The sequence below is a fragment of the Diadema antillarum genome, unplaced genomic scaffold, assembly GCF_040938485.1.
Source record: "Diadema antillarum isolate AM-2024a unplaced genomic scaffold, OU_Dant_1.0 seq00000523_RagTag, whole genome shotgun sequence".
Classification (NCBI taxonomy): Eukaryota; Metazoa; Echinodermata; class Echinoidea; order Diadematoida; family Diadematidae; genus Diadema; species Diadema antillarum.
In genome coordinates this window covers 2,681,579-2,692,853 of record NW_027271475.1, presented here as the reverse complement: position 1 = coordinate 2,692,853, position 11,275 = coordinate 2,681,579, and the positions used below count along the sequence as shown (strand labels likewise).

General features: G+C 35.2%; 2 long non-coding RNA genes across 2 annotated transcripts in view; one reads left to right on the top strand and one right to left on the bottom strand.

The window, feature by feature from the left end:
• The first annotated feature begins 425 nt into the window (after positions 1-425).
• The window catches only part of LOC139734343 (uncharacterized), a 36,256-nt gene continuing 25,406 nt past the window's right edge, over positions 426-11,275 (top strand). The window contains exon 1 of the long non-coding RNA XR_011711156.1: positions 426-548. This is a non-coding gene — a long non-coding RNA (uncharacterized lncRNA). The remainder of the gene's footprint in view (positions 549-11,275) is intronic.
• On the bottom strand, positions 5,811-10,261 carry LOC139734322 (uncharacterized). The gene is made up of 3 exons (XR_011711153.1): positions 10,102-10,261; positions 7,116-7,177; positions 5,811-6,019 (listed from the first exon to the last, which is right to left on the bottom strand). It is a non-coding gene; the product is annotated as an uncharacterized lncRNA (long non-coding RNA).

Sequence of the window (11,275 nt, the reverse complement as noted above, 5' to 3'; positions counted from 1 at the left end):
GGGATGGGTGATTTCTTTTTTCAAACAAAGCTTCAAGATATCGCTTTTGATGCATAATTCTAGCTGTTACATCAGAAAACAACTTATAAGGTACTATGTAAAGTTTTCACAGTAAAGCTTAGAATATAGGTATAATATATAGACATCGGCCATCAGTATTTTTTTCAATTAACAATATAAACTTATAAAACGGTTTAGTCTTCGGTGCTTAGTATTCGGTGCTCGAATAGCGAATAGCGAATAGCGAATAACGAATGCCGAATGCTTCTATGTGAACGCAGCCTAAAACAAAGTGGTGAGGCGTCAGACTCGCATTCGTCGGTCGTGCGTCGCGTTGAAACATGTATAAATCCGCCCGGACGCACTAACGTTGTTAGAAGAGAAAAAGAAAGGCAATGCTGCATGATGCTGTACACCGTACCGTACTCGAGTACACTAACACGTGCCACTAGTACAGTATACTAGTGCTGGATGATGGGTGTATGCAGAGCCTCGAGGACATTTTGGTGTGCTGTGGTTGGTTGTAATCTCGAAATCTAAGTATTAAGGTGAGTGCCGAACAAGAAATGTTAAGTTAAAAGAAATAAATGTACTTCAAGCTTATACTTAACGGGACTTACAACCGAGATCTTAACCGTTAGATGTGCCTGGGCAGTGACAAAGTGTAAAATTTATTATACAAAGGTTAGAATAGAATTTCTTACCGAACGCGTAACACGTAATAATGTTGGAGTTAACTTATTGTCAATGCCAATGAAAACCCGTGTGAAAACGAATGGCAGTTACAATAGAGGTTGTATTAAAACGTATAAGTCGAAACGTTAAACGTTTACTTTAACACTTAACTGGGTCACACAGGGGTCGGACATGATGCAAGAAAAGATGCATGTTTTTTTGTTGTTGTTGTTCTTTTTTGTTGTTTTTTTTTTTTACTAGCACTAGGCCTACACTAGCTAGACTATGCACCGTCACTTTTAGTGACAAATCATCCGGGGTGTTCACCATGTCACATCTCACTGACGCCCGACACTTCTAACGTACCATCTGGGGATAGTTTCAAGGAATTGCTGAAATTCAAGGGATTACTACTTCAAGGTTCAAGGTTAACTAAATTTAGTTAGTGGTTCTGCAGCTGGGCAATTCCACGGTAACTGACGTTACGCGTAAGGATTTTCATGAAATTGTTTATGTTGTAGTTTTGTGAATGAAAGCACCTGGGGCTTGTAATTAGCATTGATGAATGAGTTCATGAGAATGAAGAAATGGGTGGAAAGTTTTTCTCTCAAACTGCATTTCTTATCACATAGCAAGTGAAAATGTGTCGGTAACTGACGTTACGGAAAAAGGACATGGGAAATTATGGAGTAGATTTAAATGGAAATATCTCATGTCCCTGACTTCTAAACTTTATGTGCTTTATAATTATGGCAATATACCTAGGTTCTTGGGAACAGGTGTGCAAAATAATGTGCACTTTAGATATTTCCTTTTAGCACCATGCCAATTTCAATGAAGGCATGACAGTAACTGACGTTACGCTTACATTTGCCATAGGGTTTACACATGGAAAATCATGATTAGGAATAGTTTTGTGATATTTTATAATTCTGACCTTTCAGAGTGATTTGTTTGATATGGAATCATAGCTTGGTTCACCAATTACAAATACCCAAATGAAATGAAACATTAGTCCATTTTCTTTGTGTTTAATGAAAACTTAAAGGGAAACATGTCAGTAACTGACGTTACGTAACTGACGTTACACATACTTTTGCTATGGGGTTTACAAAGAACTAACTTATTTAACAGGTTATTATACTGCTGCAGTATACCAGTAACAATCTGAGGCATTTACTTAGCAACAAATTAAAACAAAATCTAAAGGCACAAATGGGGTGGGGCCCTTAGGGGGCAAGCTCCCCCCCCCCCCCATGCCATAGCACAGTTGAGCAAAAATAATGTAAATGCACCAGAGGATATTTCTTGACATTTGTCTTAAGATTGAAATTTTATTCAACAGTTATGATTACACAGAGCCATTTAGATTCAGAAGTTCCAAGTATCTAATATTGACATAACTAAGGGGTTTTTTTGGTTTTTTTTTTATGAACAGGAAAGTTTCTATCTAGAGTACCCCACCCATAATGCCCTGCAGTACTACACAAAACACAGATATTTTTGTGTGTGAAAAAAAAAACAACATATCTTTCAGGTCATGGGGAAAAACACATACAAATAAAAGTATTTAAGTGAAATCCACTGTGATATATTCTTTCTCCTTTTCTTTATTTTACTCCTTCTCCCTCAAGGCATTGTTAGGGCCACAAATAACAAAATGATCTCCATTATCAATAATGATTTATATGATTAGTGTTACACTTTTAATATTTTTTCTGTGAAGAAGAAGCATGCTTTTTTGGTCAAAGGGGCATTTGTTTATTCCTTGCTTGAAGGAATGGAATTGTTTTTCTTTTCCTTTTCACTGGTATATCAAGGCTTGCAAATACATCCCAGATACCAAGAAATAGGACTTTGCAGTGAAAGAATTTTAAGATCAATATAAACGAATCTTCCTGTTCATAATTATCATGTATTACACAAATGTCCCTGCATGAATGAAATAAAGTAATCAACAAATATGAACAGTTTTTTTATTTTACTCTAGAATCACCTCTCACTTTGAGCAACATTATTGTTAAACGTTGAGCAACATCAGTGTTAGTTTCAAACAGTAATGACAGTACATGCCTTATGTCAGGCCTGCTTACACTGTATGTACCATTTCAAGATGTGCCATATTAACTAAACCAAACATATAAGTGCAAGCGAAGAAATATATCTCTTCCTGCATTTGCATTGAGGTAGAAACTTCACTAAGCTTCCAGAAAAAAAAAGAAAAATGCTAGCAAAAGTAGTCATTAGTAAAGATTATGAAACTGTTGGTATACAGCTGTAAACAAGCTTTTTAATAGAAAAAGGTGGTTACCATGCAACCACATAATTGATTAGGCCTACAAATTTGGTAGCTTTATCGTCCTGTAGGACTGTGAATGTACTGTATAGTAATTTGAGTGCATTATATATTGCATGTGGTAAACCTAAACTTCCAGATGATTTAACCTTAAACTTGTGCTGAACCGAAAATCAAAAGCTCAAGCCCCCTCCACCAAAAAAAAATATAAATAAATAAATAAGATAAAATGAACCACAAAAAATGTATCCATGGACATACAGTGTACCATGGTGATGACATCATTCCCTATCAAAGGGATTGCTGCTCTTTGTTGATAACCTTTGACTTCCCAGGTGTATTGAATGGCCTAAAGTCAAAAAATTTGCCTAAGTTATAATTACTGTCATGGTAACTGACGTAAAATACTGGTATATGACGTTTCGGTAACTGACGTTACACATTTTGATGTGTTCATTTGACTCTCCAGTATGCCAAGTATCCTTATTTTCTGGTATTGAAAGGAAGGCATACGGGCATACATTAGAAATCCTAAGTTACATCATACAGCTCACTTTCTTTGATGAATAAAGTTAAAAATTCCTTGTTTTTGGTAACTGACGTTACATCCATCATTGTCAAACTAATTAAAAGTTTTTATGAAATTCTTTAACGCAACCAGCTTTTTCTTTCTATCATGTGGTAAAAGACATGTCTGGTAACTGCATACATATAAAAGATTGTTGTTTAGAGTACTAGTAAAGTGGATATACAGAGGGTAAATTATGTGACAATACACTCTTTCTCACCATTGAGTTATAGGCATATTTTGGCAGCCATTTTGAAAATCAAAATGGCCGCTTTTATTGAAAAAAATTCTGATTCTTAAAACTTCAACTCAAGTATTGTCTGAAAATGTATGGTGTTTGAAACAAATATCATTTTGAATTTTCGGCATCTGTGTCCTACATACCGTGGAATTGCCCAGCTATATTGTGCTAACATTATACATTGCTTCTTGAATATAGAGTAGACCTACTTAGGACTCTAACATTAGGAGTTTAATGTTATTCTCGAAACTATTCCCATTCATTGCACTATGCTATGGTATGTATGCTAGCCCTACTACACCTTCTTTTAAACTGACTGCGTATAATTCGCGTACTGAACACTTAGTACGTACTTCTCTGCGCGCAAAGCAATTATAAAAATGGATTGGATTCGAATGTAGATGAGGATGATGTGGGAAGACGCGATAATTCACTGTTCATTAATGGTTTTAATCAAGGACAAAATTTTGAATGAATATTTTCCCCGAAGTGGAAATTACAGAATACCGGCTAAATTAGCATAATAGTGCATATAAGAGGCGCCGGAGGTGGGGCCTTCAGCCCCGCCTCCGGCGTCTCTCCCTTAGTCTCCCGTCGTCTGGGGCCCCAAAAAAGCCCGGGAACTGAATCGTAACGAGAGCACAATGTTATGTCTGTGGAAGTTTCTAAAAGGCTTCTAAAAAGCTTCGTACAACACGGTGTTCAATACAACTCGGTTTGTGTGCATTGTCAATGGAAAAACAGCGGTTGATCTTGATAACTAGATTTACCACGGGGAGCTCAAACAAGGCCACACAAGTTTGTTGGCGATATTTTTGCACTGAAACTTTGAATCGAAAAGGGAACAACGGCATTTGATAGAGCTGGATTTTCTCAATGACGTAGGTCAAGTTTTTTACGTGAATTTTAGTGTTCAATATTCTTATCAAGCAAATAAATATTAGGTGGTCGATGAGTAGTAGGTCCAACCCTACATGGTCACGTGGGGAGGGGGGGGGGGGGGGGGTGAGACGTGAGCTAACATTTGATAGTGCAGAAAATTGGTACCTAACCTGCAGTGAAAAACCACACATTTTGATGAAATTTTGATCTTCATTAAATACGTTATTCTCCATAGATGCTTGCTCGAGTATACATTGTACTTTGGATTCATCCTCAATTATATAAGTTTGAAACATGAACATGCCTCTATTGAAATTAAAATTAAAGGACAAGTTCACTTTCATATACATGTGGACCGAGTGAATGTGAAAATATCGGTAGAACAAATCACTGAAAGTTTGGGGGAAATTGGACAATGTCTTCAAAAGCTATTAATTTTTAAAGTATCTGCGTGGTTACTGCTGGATGAGAAGACTGTACTAACTGTTACAACCTACATGTATAATGTATGATGTCATAATGCGTACAACGATATAAAGAAAATAAAAAGAGAATTTCACATAATTAAACTTTTTGAAAAAAGTTTACGTGTCCTCAGTTTGTCACAGACACGATGTTAAGGGTAATTATTCTACTTGCCCTGTGAAAGAGGGAAGTCAAAAGATCTTTTATTTAGTGAGGAAAGTGAAAATACGTTGAATTTTCTTTATATCGTTATACTGATGTGACATCACGAGCTATAGTAGTCTTCTCATCCAGCCTTCAGTGAGCAGAAACTTCAAAAGTGTATATAGAATGGATCGTCTGATTTTCCTCTAACTTTCACTGATATGTTTTATTGGTATTTCTGTATTCACTGAGCACATGTCTGTGAAGGTGAACTTGCCCTTTTTTACCATTGAAATTAAAGTAATGAGCACTTGAGTTCTGTTTCATATTTAAGTGAAAGGCAATTACTCTCAATACACCTAGGGCAATTCCACGGTAGGCCTATTATGTAGGACACAGATGTTGAAAATTGAAAATGATATTTCTTTCAAACACCATACATTTTCAGACAATACTTGAGTTGAAGTTTTAAGAATTATTATGTTTTTCAATAAAATTGGTCATTTTGATTTTGAAAATCAGTATCGTAGCTGGTGAAATGTATGCTTATCAAGGTACAGTGTATGATAGCATTATGAGTAATTACGGACGGAAAAAAAAAATCTATTCGACGACAATACTGAGAGCGATGTTATTGTCTGTAACTTGGTACAGGATCTTCGCTGGTAGTGCAATGTTTGTGTCGAACTCGATGTTTGCAGGAATGGTGAGCATTGTCCCACTCTGCAGAATCGCGTGTATTGGGTAACTGGAAGAAAAAATAGAAATATAAAGGTGTCATAAGTTCTTCACATTTAATATGTTAAAATGGTGAAAGACAGAAAAATGAATGCACGCGTAGATATTAATACAGGGCCCCGTTGCTAGAAACTTTGCGTTTGAATGCAACTTGCAACTGATTGTCACTGGCCAATCAAAATCATTATTGCATGCATGTCTTCTTAATAGGGCAGACTCTGAGCCAATCAGAATGGTTGTTTCAAAATTAGCAATTATTTGCAATTGATTGCAACTTTCTTGCATCGCGGCACTGGTGTAGTTTTCATGAAAATTAGTTCATTTATTAGATTATTGGCAATTAAGATAACTGTACCAAGTCTGCGGAATTAAGACATCATGCACAGTAACATACATGCCAAAATATTCACATGCTTATATTTTTGTGGTAGTTTCTGGTTGTGCGAAAATTTCCACTTTTACAGTACATGTATGAATTTGGAGTTTTAGAGAACTGTATAGAAAAAAAGATACTACTTCTCATAGTGACATATCCTTGCTGGAGTGAGAAGACCTTGTACGTGAAATTTTGGTGAAAATGCCTGATTTGTGGTGAAATAATTGCTTAAATGAAGTTCTGTTGAAATCTGAACTGTGTTTTTATCAAAAAAATGACACCACCACAGCATGTGAAAGAAATGGCTATCCCATTCGCTATAGTGCTTCAGCTGGCATGCTTTTATGGCTGTCATGAACGTTTGACATTTTATACGACGTCTTCTTACTCCAGTGATGATATGTAACTATAAGAGAGATTATGTTGTATTCCAATCCTATGTAATTGATTCCCCTCACCACACTGCCCCCATTGTTTTACCTGAGAAGTGGATTGCTGTAAAAGAGTAATGATACAAGACATACAATTTCAACACTTTCTAAAAAAAAATACATTAAAAAAAATCAATGCTGTAGCTATACTTCTTTCGCACATGCAATTGCTCAAATTTATTTAGTTAGGTATGAGAAAAAATTTTCTTTTACATTTTTTTTTCATGATGTGATGTAAAGTGTTACTTAGTTTTTATTGTAAATATTATTGATCTAAGACTGTAGACATTTCTTCTTACCCATCGTCATCATCGAGGCCAATTATCACCCCTCGCATTTCTTTCGATGGTGGTGATGTAGTCTGGAATAAAACATGAAAATGACATTTTTCAATATTGATATATTGATTTAAGTAGGTTGAGAGTCATAGAATTTGTAATTATTGACATGAGTAAAAATGTTTGCAAAATTGTGACCCACTACAACAAAAGGATCTGACATTCGGGGGAGGACAATTTTCTGAAATTAACATTCGACATAACTCCCTTACTCTTCTACTTTAATATCATATACATGTATAACGCAACTCATAAAAGTACTCGGTTGCGGAGATATCAATGACTTTATTAGTGGATGTCAAGTGGTTGAGGAAATCAGAATTTCTAGAAAAACGCCTTCAAAGTTTTCCTTCTGACACTATCATGATCGATGGGAGGTGAGACACTTTTCACTGCTTGACAATAGAAGGTAGTGCTCCTAGTGACCTCCGCAATGTTCATTCAATCTTAGCGCAAGCGATCTATTGTAGTGTGACTAACGAGTATTGAGGGTGCCACATACTGACTAATAAGATCACTCCCTTGTAGTAGGGCAGTGTAGCTGTGGCACTACAGTTTGTAAATCAAAATCTTCGGACACATTTCTGTTATGTTGAAAGTCAAAACGCTAAGGCCCAGAAAGATGCTGATTTCTTGCCTTTCCTTTCATCATTTACAGGTAGCTTTGAAATTTTGGCAGATAGTAGACGAAACATTACACTACAACATTATGCCAAACTGTAACGTTACTAACGATGCTTTTGGTGGTTTAGCTGATAAATCATCAGTCAAACTGCTAAGAAATATTTGCGTGAACATTTGTCATGATGTAATAATTGAAATTAATGTAACATTTTGTTTGAATTAAGTTTAATTTTTGCACACTTTTTGCTACAAGACAGTGATTTTTGGTTATGTCATTTCTTTTGTAATGTCACAAACCAGCTGTTTTAGTTGCCATAGCAATTGTAATATTCATCGGATTGTAAATTCATTTTTTTCTATATCATAAACCTGGGAAGGACAAACATGTTTTTAACATGATTTTAACTGAAAATGAACAAATGGTGATTTGTGACTCTGCACCTCAAAACAAACAAAAAGTCGCCAGACATGAATTTTTAGTTAAGACCATATTCTGAAAGAGCAGACTTTAAGCTTTAAAATGATGTACAACTCAAATCAAATGGACTCTCCTAACCTATCTAAATATTGGAAAGAAAGCAAAAACTCAGGAAAAGTGTGAACTCAGAAAGGAGGCTCTGAAGTACAAAGTCTATTTAAGCGCTTAATCTTTACCAAACCGTGCTGGCTTTGCGGTGAATGGGACAAAAAACAGGAAGTAAACCACCAGAGTAACAATAATGAAGGGATTATCAGATTTCTAAAAACTGAAATTAAGCATGCTTCATTAACACATTCTGTCCATAATCAATGCCAACTTTCAAAGCAGTAGCACTATCCTTTTAAAAGTTATGAGAGTTGAAAGTGAAGAGTGTGGACAAGGTTTTTCAGAAATGAAAAAGGCATTCTAAAGACACACCTAATCACCCAATTCTACCAAAAATGTTTGAGATAAACTGCTAAAAAAACACACTTTCCTGCCCGTTTTATGATACCAAATTTTAGCATAATGTAAAAGAAGACCCGCTCTTTCAGAAAATATGAAAAAGTCAAGTTCGGCTAGGTTGACCCATTTCACTTATTTTCAGTCCTCATGCGAAATCAGTGTGTGCGACTTTATGTTCGTTTTGAGGTGCACTGTCACATTTAGTTGTGAAAATAATGTCTAAATTTGTTTAAAGGACAAGTTCACCTTCATAAACATAAGGATTGAGAGAATGCAACAATATCAGTAGAACACATCAATGAAAGTTTGAGGAAAATTGGATAATCGATGCAAAAGTTATGAATTTTTAAAATTTTTGTGTTGGAACCGCTGGATGAGGAGACTACTACAGCTTGTGAGTCATATGCGTACAACAGTATAAAGAAAATTTAAAAGAAAATTCAACATATTTTCACTTTTTTCGCATAATAAAAGAGCACTTGACCTGCCTCTTTCAAAAGGCAGGGGGAATAACATTACCCATAATATTTGTTGGTAACGAGTCAGGGGAATGTGTACTTTTTTCAAAAGATTGAATTTTGTGAAATTCTCTTTATATTTTCATTATATTGTTGTACGCATGTGACATCTAAGTTATTCATACACTGCAGTAGTCTTCTCATCCAGCGGTTACTGCACAAAAACTTCAAAAATTCATAACTTTTGAACGAATTGTCCGATTTTCCTCAAACTTTCACTGATGTGTTCTACTAATATTGCTACATTCTCTCAATCCTTATGTTTATGAAGGTGAACTTGTCCTTTAAATGTAACATTACTAACTGCAGAATTGTCCAGAAACATATGCTCTGTACAATTTCATGGTTTGTTGGCATGAGATGTAATGTTAAAACTAGAGGTGGGCTATAGAGGGTGACATTTTCAGAACATGCTCCTCACATCTTACAAATAGTTTGATGACTTTATGCCTACTGACACGAATTTTGACAAAAAGAATGAAAAAATGTGAAATCCAGGGTGCCCCAGCTGAAATCGTTAAAAATGCAAGATGACTGCTGTTTTGGCTTAAAAAAGACATTTTTGGCTAATATAACTCGGCTATTTTTTTGTCTATTGTGATGGTTTTGATGTCTGACCCTATGTTTTAGGCGTCAAGGAAATGGAATATAATGATAATTTTAGTGTAAAACGAGATCTTCTACATGATACTAATCTTTTTTCCATATTTAGGGTTAAATTTTCAAACTAAGGTGTGATGAGCATGTTCTGAAAATGTGACCAAAGACTGACCCTCTATAGCCCACCTCTATTAAAACCTCTTTTTTTTAAATATTCACAAATACTATAATTTCTGTATAATGTTAAAAAATCTTTTAATAGATTTTGTTTAGCACATACTTCAACAACAGTTGATGACGTCGAGTTAATTTGGTTGCCAGCTTTTGTGAGGCATGTGATCTTAATGCACGATCCTATTGTTGCTTCTTGAGATTGCACAGCAGCATGATCCCAGAGGACAATGTTCACGCTGTCATTGACATTTGACAGTTCAAGTCGTCGTCTGGTATACCGCTCCGTCTGAACGCAGTCGTTCATCTGTATGACAAATAATTCAGTGAAATTACATGTCAGAATAAAGGGGACTTCTTGTCATAGAAATTTGTGGTTTGTAATATACAATGAATAATTTAGATCATTTTTATAACTCAGAATTTACATACATAGCACATTGATGGTAATGAAGTATGGTATTCACAAAACTTGGTATTTCTTATTGAGTTCCGTTGGCAGGAATTCAAGTACAATGTACTGTAGGTGCTATTATGATTGGCAAGCTTTGTGGTGGTTAAAGGATCAATGGTCTTTCATACATATATATTGTACATGTGAATCAAGTAAATTTACAAAAACTTTAGTATAATAGATGAGAGAATTGTCAGAAAATGAGACAACATTGTTCAAAGTTATAAAATTCCAAAGTTGTACACAGTCACTGGTACATTTGTAGATGAGAAAACAAATATAAATAATATAAAATGAAGTCATATACCTAAAATTATAAAAGAACAAATATTAACAGGATTTTGGAAAAAACAATTTGTGAAAGAGTGCTTATTTCCTTGACTTAAAACATCTATGCTTGTTATCTGTCTGTTTATATAATTGTGTGGAGAGAGTTTATAGCAATTCTTAATTGGAGTGATTGCTTCGTCATTCAACTTGTTTTGTTACAATTTGTCTATGATTTAAACCATAATTTGAATTGTATCACCTTTGTGAATTTTGGTCACTGTGTACAATGTATATTTTTAAAAGATTTTTGTTACTTTTGACTGAATTAATGAACACTTTTCCTTTTTTTTTTTTGTTGGGGGGGGGGGGGGGAACTTGGTGCAATGTACCTGTGAAATTTTCCCCTGAAGGGAGAATCTTGATAGGCTGTCACTTTTTCTGCCTTTCGCGTCGGCGATGGTGATGACATTTGGCTTGAGGAAAGCGTTGACCATTTCTTCATCGACTTCAAATTTCTCCGTTTTTGTGATGATCTGTATAAATTGAAATGGATGAATTA